Source organism: Apis florea, unplaced genomic scaffold (assembly GCF_048593485.1).
Source record: "Apis florea isolate Af1SG1 unplaced genomic scaffold, ASM4859348v1 contig_2293_pilon, whole genome shotgun sequence".
Lineage (NCBI taxonomy): Eukaryota > Metazoa > Arthropoda > Insecta > Hymenoptera > Apidae > Apis > Apis florea.
This window is the reverse complement of record NW_028256554.1, coordinates 928,012-945,049: the sequence shown is the minus strand read 5'-3', so window position 1 is coordinate 945,049 and position 17,038 is coordinate 928,012. Positions and strand designations below refer to the sequence as shown.

Here is a 17,038-nt window from a genome sequence, read left to right as displayed (position 1 = left end):
GAACGACACTGAAATAGATTATTCTCAATATACAATTACGCGCGCTGTTGTTGGCATCAACGCGTGTATAACATTAGCACGCGGATTAGATAATGATATCGATCTTATCAATATTTATTACGCAAAGTGTAACATATTTAATAGTATCAAATAGGATTATCTAGTCATTTAGTGACAAAGGTCGAGTCTTTTCTTTTTTTTTTTTTTCCGTATAACGCCGATCTCGTGAGAACAAAGTCCAACAGCGACAATAGAAATAGAAGAATAAAATAAAAGAAAAAAAAAAAAAAAAGATAAGAGCCTCGAAAAAATTTACTTAGCAACGAAAAAAATAAGCCGAGAAAACGCGAAGCGAAATTCTATCCGAATTTCTCTGTCTCACACCCACGATTTTTCTCGCCGTTTCTATCCATAGATAGCGAGTTTATCGTTTACCGGATGCAGAGTGTTAATTATTTACACGGGAATCTAATCACGACGGGGCGAAAGCAGAATCTTTGAACCGTGGCTCGTCGAAATCGTTTAGACCGCGGATCGAGTGGAACGCGTTTCGAGCATTCAGAGTTTCGCGTTTAAGTTGGCAAAGTTAATATGCGGGAGGAAGGAGGGCGCGACGACTCTAAATTGGAAATAGCACGAGCCCGCATCTCTCGCGCCATCTTTCCTCCAGGCGCATCCATCGCTAAATATTTGGCCGCATTCGCGAGAAAATTTTCTTCGCCCGTCATAGCGTTCGGCCACGAAATATTCGAGCCGTGTTTTTTGCCGCGGGAATTTCGTACGGCTTTGACAGAACGACATACCATTTTGGGTTTCCAATAAACTCACGTGTCTCGACCATTGCGACGTAATCGTATTAGCCGCGCGTTATCTAAATCGCTTTTTTTTCGTTTTGTCCAAGGAAGGAGCACACATTTTATTACCGCAGAAGAAGAAAACAGTTTCCAACTTTAGATTATTATTCTTGAAAATTTATTATTTCAATTATTTTACGAACGCTTTTTATTTTACGGATGAAAATTTTCTTGTAGCTGTTCGAAAGAACGTACTCTTCCAATCGTTTAGATCGTTCCAAATTTCTTTCTACTTTCGTTCTTCGAAAGAACATACTCTTCTAATAAAATGTAGATCGTTCTATGAACGCCTGAAAGAAAAAAGTTTCTAACTTTGGACTTTTAATTCTTCGAAAGAATTCTTCCAATTATTTGGATCATTCTATGAGCGTTTCCAAGAAAAAAGTTTCTAACTTTGGATTATAATTCCTCGAAAAAATTCTTTTTCAATCGTTTGGATCGTTTTATGAAAAGAAGAAAATTTCGTTTGAGCTTCTTCGAAAGAACATAATAATCTAATTATTTGGATCGTTTTATGAACCCCCTGTTTTTAATTTTATTTTACAGAAGAAAATTTCTTTATAGCTCTTCGAAAGAATATAATCTTCCAATCATTTAAATCGTTTTATGAGCACTCTTTTTAATTTTATTGCACGAAAGAAAATGTTCTTATAGCTTTTCGAAAGAACGTACTCTTCCAATCGTTTAGATCGTTCTTACAAGCGTTCCAAAGAAGAAAGTTTCGTTCTGCCCTTCATTCTTCGAAAGAACATAGTCTTCCAGTTAATTAGATCATTCTATGAGCACTTCGAAAAAAAAAAGTTTCTAACTTTAAATTATAATTCTTCGAAAGAATTCTTCCAATTATTTGGATCATTTTATGAACGCTTCTTTTTGATTTTATCCCACGAATGAAAATTTCCTCGCAGTCTCGAAGCATAGTTCTTCGAAAGAATACAATCTTTTAATCATTTAGATCCTTTTATGAATGCCTGAAAAAAAAAGTTTCTAACTTTAAATCATAATTCTTCGAAAAAATTCTTCCAATTATTTGGATGATTTTATGAACGCCTCCTTTCGATTTTTTATTTGACGGAAGAAAATCTTTATCTATACTCTTCGTTCTATGAGCGTCTCAAAGAAAAAAGTTTCTAACTTTAAATTATAATTCTTCGAAAGAATTCTTCCAATTATTTGGATCATTTTATGAACGCTTTTTGATTTTATCCTACGAATGAAAATTTCCTCGCAGTCTCGAAGCATAACTCTTCGAAAGAATACAATCTTTTAATCATTTGGATCCTTTTATGAATGCCTGAAAAAAAAAGTTTCTAACTTTAATTCATAATTCTTCGAAAAAATTCTTCCAATTATTTGGATGATTTTATGAACGCCTCCTTTCGATTTTTTATTTGACGGAAGAAAATTTTTATCTATACTCTTCGTTCTATGAGCGTCTCAAAGAAAAAAGTTTCTAACTTTAGATCATAATTCCTCGAAAAAAATTCTTCCAATTATTTGGATCATTTTATGAACGCTTCTTTTTGATTTTATTCCACGAATGAAAATTTCCTCACAGTCTCGAAGCATAGTTCTTCGAAAGAATACAATCTTTTAATCATTTAGATCCTTTTATGAATGCCTGAAAAAAAAAGTTTCTAACTTTAAATCATAATTCTTCGAAAAAATTCTTCCAATTATTTGGATGATTTTATGAACGCCTCCTTTCGATTTTTTATTTGACGGAAGAAAATTTTTATCTATACTCTTCGTTCTATGAGCGTCTCAAAGAAAAAAGTTTCTAACTTTAAATTATAATTCTTCGAAAGAATTCTTCCAATTATTTGGATCATTTTATGAACGCTTCTTTTTGATTTTATCCCACGAATGAAAATTTCCTCGCAGTCTCGAAGCATAGTTCTTCGAAAGAATACAATCTTTTAATCATTTAGATCCTTTTATGAATGCCTGAAAAAAAAAGTTTCTAACTTTAAATCATAATTCTTCGAAAAAATTCTCCCAATTATTTGGATGATTTTATGAACGCCTCCTTTCGATTTTTTATTTGACGGAAGAAAATCTTTATACTCTTCGTTCTATGAGCGTCTCAAAGAAAAAAGTTTCTAACTTTAGATCATAATTCCTCGAAAAAAATTCTTCCATTCGGATTTGGATCGTTCTGTGAGCGCTCGAAAGGAGAGAATTTCGTTCGAGCTTCAAAAAGAACATAATCATCCAGTTCTATTGAGCTCGAAGAAAAAAAGTTTCTAACTCGAGACTGTAATTCTTCTGAAGAATATTTAGATCGTCCTACGAACCCCTCCTCTTCTTGATTTCATCGTCCCTCAAAGAAGAAAGTTCCGTTCCAATTTCATATAGGTCGTTCGAAAGAAGTCGACTCTCTCGATCCATCATTCGTCCAATAATAATTTTTCAAGGATGAATCGAGGAATTCGTTCCGTTCGGGAAAATAGGAAAGGATTGAAATCTGTACTCGTCTCCCGATCCGCCTCCGTTCTCCTCCTCCTATTCTGTTCAGCGATTCCTTTCCTGATCCCGCAACGTGACCCGCCAATTTATCTAACGTTTACACCTGGAACGGGAGAGAACGGATAAAGCGCGGTGGAACGTGTTGAACGGTATTAATACGGTTCACGTTTACATTCGATTGGATCAACCGTTTGGGAATGAGACTGACAATGAGTGGGTGTTCGTTATGCGATCGATAGATGCACCGTTTGACGCAAACTATCGTGACCTGTTTATCAAACCGTACGCCATATTTATCCGTTCCTTAATTCATTATTTGTACGTTTGTAATATATTCTTATTCGTAATATCGATCGAATTTCGAATAAAAAAAAAAAAAATGTTGGAAAATTGCTTGGAAAAAAAGTTAATAATTTTATTGATATTTATTGGCAAATAAATCGATAAATTGGAGAAACTATTTTAACCACTGTGATATCATTTTAATGTTGATTACGAGGCTCGTTTTTCGAAAAAAAAATGTTTGAAAATATCGTGTGTAAGAGAATTTTCCAAGTTAAAAAAAGTTATATAATTATCGATTAATAATTTTTTAATATTTATTGGCAAATAAATTGATAAATTGGAGAAACTATTTTAACCGCTGTGATTTTTCATTTTAATGTTAATTACACGCTCGTTTTAATTCCATCCAACAACTTGTTATTTTCCGTTCCGTTCTTCTCCTTTCGTTGGCAATCGAGGCAATCGATTATTCTAATTAACAAGACGAATTTGTTTTCCATCCTATACCAATCTTACTTCGAATGATAAAATGTTAGTTAATATTAATTTTCAATCCACGCAAGCGAAACGTTGGAACGCACGAGAGCAGCAGAAAAAAAAAACGTTACGCAAAAATTTTGCTGAATCGATATAACCTGCGATATAATTCGAAGGCTGCGAATTTATGATTTTTTTTCTTTTTTTTTTTTTTTCCTCTTCCCCAGAAGAAAGAATAATTTTAGATAACATTTTTACCCAAGCTCAATACGGTTGATACTAATCGTTATACGTAAGAAATTACGAGGCAAACTTTACGGGGGAAGATACACGGAACTTGTTGGCAACTGTGATTACGTAAATCAAGTTTAATCAGCGCCTCGGCTACCTAACAGCTCGTGGGACTAATTTTGTTTACTCGTACGAGTTTACGACGAGGCCGGTCTTTTCTCGAGGAAATTTTCGATCCGCGGTGGTATTTCGAAGAATTGCACCGTTTAATTTTAATTCTTCGATCTTCTAAATCTATTCCACGCCGAACGATAAACTGTAGTCGAGGGCCACTCCATTATCCCGATTAAAATGCCTAATACGATTTCTGCCACTTCTCCTCGAGAGTAGAAAGTTGAAGGAAGAAATTCCCAAGTGAAAAGATCCTTGGACGAAAGGTATTCATTGCGGAAAGATTAATCGATTTACTTGCGAATTCATTTAGCACAGCGAATCGACAGATAAGATGGATGTACTTCTTCTCCCCTCTCCAACAGTTTCGCTCGCGAGATTTGTTCTTTCTGCGCGTTGCGAGTTCACGATTCGGCAGGGAAAGATGGAAGAAATTGTTCGAAAACGCGGGGAGACGCCATTTTCACGTGTTCAAGACTTCGTATATTCGGACCTGAAAAATCGTTAGTCTAATTAAGTTGAAGGGAATTGGCGAGCGGATCGATCGGTATGGCACAAAGGACTTAATTGAAAGTAATTCTTGTAGGAAATTACGTAGGACGTAGTCAAATGCCGCCTCCTTTTGTTCGCCTCCTTTCTGCTTTACATTCTCTCTTCCTCTCTTTTTCTTCCCATCCAAGCTCTCCTCTGACAATTTATTCTGGATTCTTAAAACGTCTCTTGGATACTATCAATTTTTTTTCCTCTCGTGGATGGATTTTCTCCTCTCACGGCAATAGCGAATTCTTTAATTCTTGGCAAAAAAGAAAAAAAAAAAAAGGAGGTGAGTTAGATTCGATTTCGATTATCTATCGCACTTGTCCTTAAAAGAGTCAAAAAATATTAATAATATTTACAAAAAAAAGTATCACACTTCTATTTTTTAAGAGATTTTTCAATATATATATATATATATATTCAATATATATATCGTCATATCAAATCTAACCTCAATGTAAACCATGAAACGAGAAATTAAATAAATTATTTTTGTTCGACCGATTAATTTATATTTTTTTAATTTAATTTTATATCAAAATTAGATAAAAACTTATTTAATGGTTAATCAATTTGATAGTTTACATTACATTTGGATTAATTTTTTTTAATTTAATTTATCTTTAACATATGATTAAAACTGATCTAACCTAATTTAAATTTTTGTTAATAACTTTTTAACGAATAAAGGATATCTTTTTACTAATTGTCGAAATGTTTCCTTGCGTTGTTACACTTTTGATCGTCGATTTTTATTTGTTATATATATTAAATTTTTTTTTATTTTATATGAGAAAAGAGGTTATTATCGTTAGGCTATTTTGAATATTACAAAAAGAAATAATAATTTAAGAAAAATTAAATTAAAATAAAAAACATTGATGAACAAATGAAAAACATCTTTCACTGATAGAAGAAACAATCGTATCGAGATAGGATTGCCAAATTGTTTGCTACGTCAATAGATGATATCAGTTGTGGCCGCAAGCTTTCGAAGTGTTTTTTTTTTTTTTTTTTCACAAGCTCGTAAAACTTTATCCTCTTACAGGCAGAGCAACCACCTCTCGACCAGTCTCTTCCTTTCTCGCGCAACAAATCCACCCGTAAATTCCACGATGAATTAAATTCCAGACTGAAAATGGAATTCTCTCCTCGATCGTGCGGGAGTCTATAAACGTATTTTTGGTTAGGTTAGGTTTGGTTCGACGCAAACGCAATCGCCATTTTTTCCCGCGAGTATACGATTTTAAGAGGCGAGATCTTGGAAAAGAGGTCAACGAAAAAACTCGAGCAAGATACTCGCCAAGGTATTTGCAACGATATTGTATCGTGAATAGAAACTTGCATTTTCGGAAGGAACTGGCTTAAAGTTTTTAGTTTTTCGAATATCGGCGATTTTCTAGATTAATTTCATTCAAATAAGTTTCTTTAAATAAATATTCGCATAAGGAATGAAGGAAAAAAATTCGATCGAAAATTCTTAGTTTTTTCTTAACCTAGGAAAATGTAGAAGGAAAAAGATAAATAAAACAGGAGGAATCAGCTGTGCAATGAAAGGGAAGAAAAAGTAAAGGAGAATGGGAAAGAAATGGGCAAAGGTTTTCCAGATCGAGAGATGGATTCTCGATTAGTCTTTCTTTCTTCCTTTTTTTTCTTTTCTTTTTTTTTTTTTTTTATTTCCATTTCGAAGCTGTAAATGTTTTCCACCATTTCCTCGAGTCGAGGAAGCACGAAAAGAGCAAAAAAGCATTTGCCTCGCCTGCTGCAATGAACGCGATTGCCATTTATTCTCTGTCTATCGCGTTGAAAAAGGTAAAGAAGGAAGAGGTATGCAAAACGAAATCGAAAACAATTTAATTGCGAAATAGACCGAGATTGAATTACCGATATAATTTAACGGTGAAATTTAAAAATTACACTTGCGTAACAGTTTATATCATCGACACCTCATTCTGTTCAACGTATGTATGCTTCTTTTAAAATAAATCTTTTCCGCTTCTTCTTCCAAACTTATTCTCATTCCTCTCGTCAAAAGATTTCTTCGAACATCTTTACTTTTTTGTTCTTCCACCTCGCTACCTTCAAGGATAACTTCTTCGGGGTCACGAAATCTTAGAAGTAAGATTTTCCGCAATTTTCCTTTTCTCGTACTTTCTCCACTTTTATCTTCATCCGTACCTTTTGAAATATAAATCGAGGTTAAGAGAAATCAGTCTTTACCTTTTCATTTCATCCGTGCGATTGAATTAACCAGTTTTAAAGATTGTTTATCTCGACAACGATATTTTTCTCGAAAAAAAAAATATATATATATATATAAATAACATATTTGCTATCTTAATCAACTCGATAAATTTTCATTAAAAAATAAATGTTATGTATCTGTACACGAATATACCGATACGCGATAATTTTCAATCGAATTTTAACATTTTGCTGACTCAGATGTCCTAACCTATCCTATTTGAACGTTTGTTCATTCTAAATAAAAAAATTTTTTCCGCTAAATCTATCGTGAACAAATTGTAATATATGGAATAGAAGTATGGCTACGAAGCTACGTAAAATCGTTGAAGATAAATACAAATTTTTAGCTCGTTGCTTACAATCATCAATTCGGATGAAATGATTCTCTCGCAGGAAGGAAATGGAAATAGGTTGGAAATTGTACCTCTTTTTCCATCTCTGTTATGTTTCTCCGTTATGGAAAATCTTGCGATAAACTTCAATATTGCAATTCTTCCGAAAGAAATTTCCCGTAACTATACTCCCATATATTAGGATACAATTGGAAAGGTTTGTTTCGTTCGCCATCTTAAAAATTGCATTCATCGAATCGAATTTATTATTCGTAAAGATACGTAGATAAATACGAAATCGTTTTTGTTATGCTTAAAGCCACTGAATCCAAAATTTTCATCATTCTTTTATCGATATTTTGATAGTTTCTCGATTATCCATTATCGCATGATTACATAATATAGCACGATTTTTATGCTAAGAATTATGAAACGAATTATCGGCGAAACAAGTAATCGAATCAAGATGCTTTATTTTTATTTAGCGAACCACGTGACCGTGTATGCGCGCACCCAACGTTTCGTCAAAGCAAATGGAAATAGGTTAGAATCCTTTTCTTTCTTTTCTCTTGATTTTTCGAAAGCGGACGACTTGCACAAGCGCAAGAAAACGAAATTTTTTACACAACACTCATTTCCGACCAGCTTGAGTGTGCGTTACTCATGTTCCAAATTCTTTGCGAGGATAAAATTTATAACGTTCGTAAAGAAAACCACGTGAAAGAGCCGAAATCAAGCGACGCGTCCATATTGCGTTTATGTTTATCGCGATAGTTTATCTCGATCGATTCTTCGATGTATATACGCATATTCGACTTTGCGCGGTATCGATATTTCTGAAAAGAACGGATGAGAAACGCTCGTTAAACTCGATACATGTCTCGAGGGATATTGTATCGAACCTCTTTCGATCTAACCTTTCTTACAAATAGCTCTCCATACATAATTGAATGAGAATATTGTAGATACGAATTTAGAAGCCTCCTTGAAAACGTTTCATGTTCGATGCATCGATACATCAGATAATTAAAAATACAATTAAAATTATGGCGAGTAATTAACAATAAAAGCAATATCTGTAATTATTGAAGCGAAACGCGATTGTAGTTCTCATCCGGTTATTTTTATTAAAAATAAGGAGTTACTAACTTTCATAGATCGAAGCGGCAAAAGTGATTTCGATCTTTCTACTTTTTAAACGTTCTTCGCTAGTTTTCGTTTCTTTCTTCTTTACGATGTTCCTCTCGCTTCCTCGATCAAGCTTTGTACGACGAAAGTGGAACGTGTTTTCTCCTTAAGCTGTCGTAGTTCTCGCCTTCTGTAAAATATTCGAGTTTTTTTTTTAATTCTCTCTTAACTCGAAACGTTCTTCGTTTTTTCATTCGATGTAGCTTTCGTACGAAAGAATGTTCCACAATGGAAGTTCGAAACAAAACGACTGCAATTTCATTTCACTGTATTAATGGATACAACAACAGAATCATAACTATAAAAATATAACTATAGAAATGTTGTACGGGGAAATTGCTGCTTGTACACGATATCGCGTTCGTATTCGAAATCAAAGTTCTGGATATTAATTGCGGTTTACAAGTTTCTGAGAGAAAGTAGAAAAAGTTTTACATAAAAAGTAAGGAGAAACATAAATATTTAATAATTTATCCGACGAATCGAACGAAACTAGTCTTCCCTTGAAAGGCAAATGTCTTATTAACGAGAGAAAGAACTTGGTAAATCTTTCATCGCGAATATAAAATTTCTCTCTCCTTTTCCATATCTCGCGTCTCTTTTCTCACGTTAAACCACGACATCTGATTTTCATTTCTCGAAACATGTTTGGATCGAAAGAATCCTTTCTCATCTACTATACGTTCAGTCTATTATACGTCTCTGCGAGTCTCGTTATTCCTGGCAAAGAATAAACGCTTAGAAAAAAAGCACGCGGCTTAAAATCGCGACAAAGAAGATTCATCTCGCTTTCGAGCAGAGGGCGTGCTTCAAAGTCTGTCTCTTAATCGAATCACATGCTCGTTCCTGCATTGAGGAAACCGATTTCAAAGAAGCAAGGGAAATCGATCCGATCATCCGTCGAATTGCCGATTCGAGTTTTATATTTGAGAAAAGAACAGGTTTCGATAGACTCTATTCTCTATAATCGCGTTGAAAAGCTGCGACGAACGTCGGTCAATAAAAGTCCAACCTACCGTAGAATATCGATCGACATTGTTGGCTTGTGATTCAAGATGAACAAATACCGAGTTTTCCAATCTTTTTTTCTGCAAAAATTCTATCTTCTATCTTGTTGCCATCGAACATATATCGAGCTTCTCTTTATATCTGGTTGTTACGAAATTTCGAGAAAACAATGTTCCATTTTGAAAATTATTGGGGTCAATCGGTGAATCGTGGAAATAATGATGATACATTTGATGACATCATTAGATATTTAACGTTACATTTTTCTCGAGAAACATCGTTGAATAACCTTGACCATGTTTAATAGATTGAACTTGAAATACGTAATATTCAATTACAAATGATTTCAATATTTCATGTGACGATTCACATGACGAGTATAGATTAAATACTTGATTATAGTCAATGATTCGAAGTATGATATAACTGCAAAAAAATAACATACATAACATGATAATAAAAGTTACTATTAAATATAAAAACATTTTATGTATTTTTACTTATTATTACATAATAGAATTAATAAAAATTCGTTTTTGGATTTCTTCGAAGATATGATAAGTAAATGATAATTAAATATAAATTCTTTCAAGTTTTCAAAGTTTACCAAAGTAATTCGCGCTTTATTCTACAAAGTAGCGTTTATAATGATATCTTATTTCCTGTATGTTTGTCTCGTGTAAACCTAAGTGTGTGCCAAGCATCGACTGCCAGATAAAACATAATCTTAACTAAAATTAACTTTGATAATATTGCACCGTTTACATCTCTATTTTCAACTTTTCTCCGCTTCACTATTACTTATTTAAATATTATTCCACGATACAATCTCGAGAAAACATGGTGACGTTTTTGAATATAGGTTAGGAAAGGAATAAAACAAGACAAAATAAAACAACCAAAGATCGAAGAGCTAAAATTAATAACTCGAATTGTATTTCTTCCTTTATCAACGATCAAATAAAATAAGGAGATCTCGAGTACATTAATATCGGTTAAGATTGAAATTTAATCTTTGAAGTTTTGCACAAGAAAGTGGTATTTGCGTTAAGCTGTTACAATTAGTATGTACCATACACGCGATAAAACACGTATGATCCCTGTAATTTTGCCTACGCAGCTTCTATGCTCGGTGTTCTATTCCAGCTAGGAATCGGTGACAATGCTGTGTTCGCATACACGGAAATACGAGCGTAATACCATGTATGCACTCGATGCAATACGTTCTCGTCCACGTATGCTTCCACGAGTCGTGCACGTTCAGACTACACTATCCATTATATGTATACCTCGTTTAATCTCTCGTACTTTGCATCCCTTTCCATCTTGAATCCGACTAATTCAAACACGAACCTTCTATCCTTACAAATCGTGGCAACCTAACCTAATCTACGAATCCACATCTCGATGAAGAATGTTTCTAATCTCACGTTTCACGAGAATTTGTGTATGTTTTCGTTTTTTTCTTATTTTATATATATATCTTATTTTTTTCTATCGCTATTTTTGTCAAGAATTTCTAATTAAGTTACGTTTCCAAAGTGATGCTTATTCTCAGTGCTTGCATCCTTTTTCATCTTCGAATCCGGCAATCTAACCTAATCTACGAATTCATTTCTCGATCACGAAGATCTCTAATAAGATCTCACGTTTTACGAGAGTTTATTTTCGTTTTTTTTTTATTTTATATCTTATTTTTTTTTATCGCTATATTTATCAAGAATTTCTAGTCAAATTACGTTTCCAAGATATTTATTCTCGATGCTTGCATCGTTTTTCGACTTGAATTCAGCAATCTAACCTAATTTACGAATTCGATCACGAATAATTCTAATCTCTTTTTACGAATTCACATGCTTTATATGTTTTTTACTCAATTCCATCGCGACTTTTATTAAAAATTTCCGGTTGATTTAATCGAGTTGCTTTAAAAATATCGCTCATTCAGAATCGTTTCGTTCCGGCGAGAGTGCAATAAGTGGTCAAAGCCAGAGAACGGGTCGCGGCCCGTTCGTTATTACCGTAAAACGAAGAAATATATTTGCGAAAATATCTTTATAACGAGATCAATTAATTTTATTTCCATTAAACCGAATATTGTTAATATTGTTTTTTATTATTCGCGGGATAAAATAATTTCGTTTTTACGCGCGTCAAAAAGTAAACATCGCGTATCTAAATTCTTAATTAATATTGATTAAAATAAAACGAAGGATGGCGATATTATTTTTGGATGTGGAAGCTCCATTCGCTCGTTCTCGGTCGTCGTGATAATTCAAAGTGGAAGGCGTGACGCGTCGAAACACGAGGCACACACTGTATCATCAAATTTTCCCCCTTCTGTTTTTGAACGAGGCCGCGTTATTAATCGCGAGGGCGTGTTCCACGAGCGAGCGAGCAGCTCGGCCACGACAATGATCACGCAGTATTTCGCATCACACGACTATCCCTGTTCATGGGTAGTTGCGTAATGGCCAAGGTGATTAGATGGTATAATTAATGCACGCCCAAAGCTCAACCGAAGCGGACATTAATCTTGGAATAATGCTCCGTTTGCTTTCACCGACCAACTTCTATTGTGCTATTGCTCGAATGTTGAATCGGAGAAGAAAAGATTCATTTATCACTCGCATCACCCTGTTTCGACCACTTTCCGCCAAATTTTATCCACGAAAATAATTCTCGAACCGCGCTGGGAGTATCTTTGACCACTTCCTCTTGTTCCTCTTCGAAGGCACCACTGTAAAGGTGGTGAAATAGGATTAAATCGATGCTTTTTCCAAGATTCGAACGAAATTAATAATTTTAATTTAATTATAAAGAGAAAGAAAACTATGTGTTTCCTTAAAAGGGGTTAACCTTTTTAATCGAAATAAATAAATTGCGATACAGTCATAATATTATAGCAGAACTTACGGCAGACCTCTTTATCGAAACACGACAAAGACGCTTATGACTCTTTGACTTCCCATCGTGAATACGGTTCCTCTTGGACGGATTATGCAAATGCGAGCGAATCCTCTTACTGTCCGCCCGCCTCGAAATAACTTGAGGTCTTATAAAATCGATTATCGTCTTTCATCCTAGAAAGAGATGTTACTTGTCATTTTTCCCTAAACGTCCCTAAATCCCTCGATAATTCTTAAAGTTTTAAAAGAAAACCTTTTCGAAGATGGACAATACATATATTATCACACGATGAAATTTCGTCCGACGAGACGAGTTTTCAAGGTTCGTGGAATTAGTCGAAACGTGTCACGTCAGGGGAATAAAGGAGTTCCAGCTGGTGGTCTGGAACAGCGTGGCAAGTTTCGAGGAGGAAAATACGAGGTTGGACGTGTACCGATGGACCGTCCAGGAAGACGAAACACGTACATCGAAATTTCATTGCACTCCCCTCGTATAATAAATTCTTCGCAGTTTCTTTACCAATCAATTTACATCCCATCTGTAATACCTTCTTCCAAACACGTTTCCATCCTCCTCCTTAGCGAAATGAGAAACCGCATCTGAAAATTTAAAACAATTTTCGAAAATTTTCCACCTCCTCTGAATTTCGAAGGGAACCTCCTCCTCGTGAAGGAGCTTTTCTCCTGTTCTCCTTTCCACTTACTTGCGTTCCTTCCGGATTATCGAAATTCAAAAAAACGAAGAAGAAGAAGAAGAAGAAGCCAGCCAGTTAGTATGCCGGATCGTCGAAAGATTTTCCTTTTGCATCTTTTTGTGGGCCAAACAGGCGGAACAAGATATCTCTCTCTCTCTCTCTGTATTCTTTTGCAACGAGCGACGGTTCTGCTTTCAAGGAACCTCTGATAAAAGCATATCCTTGCCAAGCCTGAAAGGATTCGTTTAACGAAAATCGTGATATGAAAATGGGGAGATCAATTTATACCGTTGAGAGATCGAAAGCGGTTCCGTGGAACCGTGAATGTACTTATCGAATATATATATATATACCTCTCTTACCTTTTTTATCCTCGTTCCTCTCATACCTACAAGGCTGCTTTATCCCGCGAATTAAATTATCCAGAATTTTTCTCTATTTAGATCGCCGCCACTATATCGATAGTTTTTCTTTTCACGTTTTCTTTTCTTCACTGTCGAATCACAGGTATTACTTTACGTGTATTTTTATTTTCGTGTGTCACGGGGCCAGATTCGAGTCGGGAATCGTTTTCGACAAGACGGAAACTCGCCAATCTCTTTCGTGAGAAACTGTTGAGAAACTTCCTGGTTGCATTTGAAGGAAATTTTTACCAAAGATGGAATATCGCAGAGACGAGAAACTGGTCGATTCGATGCACAAGATACGAAACGTGGAAAAGGTATAAAAGGCATTGAAATTCCGGCAGATATCAATTATCCTATTGTTATTTCTTTTTTTTTTTTTTTTTGATGATTATTCGTGAACGTCGTATCTTATTGCATCGTATATTCAAATGAGATTCAGGCCCAGAAAGAGTAACTTACTTTGTTAATTCGATTTTTAAAATAGCTTCTTCGAAATCGAAAAATTGTTCGAGAGAATTGAGAGCGGATCGAAGATTTTGACGTTACCTACGTATGGTAATAAAAATTCATTTTATTCGCGTGAAAAAACGAGAAAAAATTCCTCTCTCCCCCTCCCCCGAACTTTTTTATGATATAATAAGCAGCAACAGAAATAGAGGGTAAATTCGAGAGTAAATTAACAGCGCGAAAGATGATGTAGAAATCTAATTAACCGTTTCGAAAATGCAGTCGCGTTAATTAACCGAGTTCTATCGATTAATGTTTCTCCCATTTATTTACCGCGAACGAGCTCGTGCGTGGCAATCGCGTATTTGCTGTTGCAAGGGGAAAAGTAGAGATCAAATAAACGCTATTTTTCGTGTCGAGGAGAAGGGGGAGGGAGGGGAGGGAGGGGTGGAGGGGGAGGGAGACTCGAGCGACGAGTTGATATTTAATTTGTGAAAATGAAAGAGGGGACTATGCCCGAACTACGCAGGAACTAGGCGCACGCGATGAAATTTCGCGATTAACGTCACATTTTCGAACAAAAGTTTAATCTAATCCCTTGTCCGAAACATTTTTCGCTTCAAATGGTAAAATCAGGTGAGACGCTCGCGTGTATAAAAAGTGATTTCACTCGATGCGATGATGAAAATACGTTTAACACTTTGCAAATATTAATTCTCTTAATAAAAATCTCGAGTAAACCGGGAGTTGGTTTTCGATTTTCACGCCGCGTTCATTCATTCGCGGTTGCCGGCGATGCAATTAACGAAATCGGGAAAGTGAATTAAATCAACGAATCGGAAATGCAATTATGGAATCGTGTTTCTTCGATTTTCGAGAATATTAAGAGTAACTATCATATTGTAATATGTGTATTCGTGTTATCGGTAATGAATGTCGTGCAATCAATATAATTATTGATAATGACAGTGATGATAAAAATAATTGACAATTACAAAATTATCTTATGATTTATTTCTAATTTAATAGAAATACGTACAGAAATATACCGATAACACGATCATGGTCAAATTTAATAACTACTAGTTTCGTTAAGCAATTAGTTGAAGCAACTTTATTTGAAATTTTCAACTAGTTGCTTTTTCGATGCTCTAAATCACGATTACGAAAGAAAAAAGAATGAAGAATGTTATCGTATCCTGGGTCAAGTGCGTTAAACGTTTAAAACGTTTTAATTCGAAGAACAAGCGTGACAAATCTGTCCAACGGTTCGTGATCAGGTTGCAAAGCGACGGATTTAAAAAACGAGAGGGAAATACTTTGGAAGGAAAAAGAATTCCTTTTGGAAATTCCTCGCGTTTCTTCGACTCAGTAAACGGTGAAATTCGATATTCAGGATTTCACGAAAGACACGTAGACGTCGATAACTAGAGGGAAAGCAACGATTTCAACGTTTCAATTTGATCGAATCACTTTCGATGAATAACGTATATTTTAAAAACCGAATCTTTTTCTCATTTTTCCGAAACTTAAGAACAAATAACGGATTTACGTGTAATTCTAAAAATCCCAATCATCCAACATGTCCTTCTCGTCAAATGTATATGTTTACCTTCTTTCACCATTGTTGCAATCGAATTGTTTAAGAAAAATACATCACGTTTGTTTAAACAATCGAACTATTTATCATTTCCATTTCTTTTACTAAACTTTTGCATAAACTTTCGTGGAACAACTGAATCAATAATCACACCGATCGATCTCTCTTCGACAATCGTCTATCTAACTCGAAACAATCTAATTCCAAAGTTGATGTCGTGGTGTCGCTGGTGTATGCATGGCGGATCGACGAGGAAACAGTTGCAGGCAGAATTGTAGAAATATAAAGGAGAAGAGTGAAAGAGAGGGTAAAGACGAGACGATCGCGTTGAAAATGGCGGGCTAAGTGGTATTGTTCTCTGGATGGAGACGTAGGAGGATTTTTACCTTCTCGTTCTTGTACCGTCTAACGACCCTTTTGAGCTGTCGCCGTAGGAGGAGGTTTTTGAAGCGAAGAAACAGAAGAAGGAAAGAGAGAAAAAAAAAAAGAATGGAAAACAAGAGGAGAATAGGATAGAAGAAGGGAAGCCAAGAGTCGAAATAGGTACGTGCCAAAGTGGTCAGAACCTTGACGACCTGTGCTACCGTTCTTCAAGAACCTCGATAACGCTGTCAGTCATTAAACCATCGACTATAGTGACAATACTTGAAAACTCGCGAAGAAACAATAATCGAAGGTGAAGAATTCTTGTTCTATTTGAAGATTTCTTTTTTTTAGAAAGATGAGAAAAATTGTAACGAGAGTTAACGAGAAATTAATTATACGAGAAGAGAGATATATATGTATGAAAGTAATATGTAGAAAAAAAGAGGAACTGAAAGAAAAATATTAAAGGTGAGGTTAAGTGTTAAGCCATTACGATTTTTCTTCTCTTAGATTAGAAGAAGGAGAATAGTCGAAGATAGACGAGAAAGAAATTGTTGAGGATCTTTCTTCTGTTTAAGGAGTCGAATTTTTTTCTTTCTTACCAAAATGGGAAAAGTTGTGCGAGAAATTAATTATACGAGGAGAAATATATAAACGTATGAAAATAATACGTAGAAAAAAAGGAAAATTGAAAGAAAAAATTAAAGGTGAGGTTAAGCTGTTATACTTTTTCTTCTCTGGCAATAAATTAGGATAATTCATAAACCGTAGTTAAGAAAAAAGAAATATAACGTAGAAATCTATTTGAAAAAAAA

At 34.8% G+C, this 17,038-nt stretch overlaps 1 protein-coding gene and 3 long non-coding RNA genes across 5 annotated transcripts in view; 2 read left to right on the top strand and 2 right to left on the bottom strand.

The window, feature by feature from the left end:
- Positions 1-17,038, top strand: part of dnr1 (E3 ubiquitin-protein ligase defense repressor 1) — a 51,077-nt gene that overhangs the window by 19,185 nt on the left and 14,854 nt on the right. The window lies entirely within an intron of this gene.
- On the bottom strand, positions 2,085-8,735 carry LOC116414254 (uncharacterized). 2 transcript variants are annotated; one of them, XR_015290902.1, is made up of 6 exons: positions 7,696-8,735; positions 6,071-7,202; positions 5,082-5,280; positions 4,785-4,980; positions 3,152-3,426; positions 2,085-2,801 (listed from the first exon to the last, which is right to left on the bottom strand). It is a non-coding gene; the product is annotated as an uncharacterized LOC116414254 (long non-coding RNA). The 2 variants fall into 2 exon arrangements; XR_015290903.1 differs by lacking the exon at positions 4,785-4,980.
- LOC147658213 (uncharacterized) lies at positions 10,346-14,143 on the bottom strand. Its single transcript, XR_015290901.1, has 5 exons — positions 13,766-14,143; positions 13,413-13,634; positions 12,962-13,308; positions 12,716-12,882; positions 10,346-12,539 (listed from the first exon to the last, which is right to left on the bottom strand). It is a non-coding gene; the product is annotated as an uncharacterized LOC147658213 (long non-coding RNA).
- Positions 15,393-16,931, top strand: LOC116414256 (uncharacterized). The gene is made up of 3 exons (XR_015290834.1): positions 15,393-16,400; positions 16,575-16,691; positions 16,802-16,931. It is a non-coding gene; the product is annotated as an uncharacterized LOC116414256 (long non-coding RNA).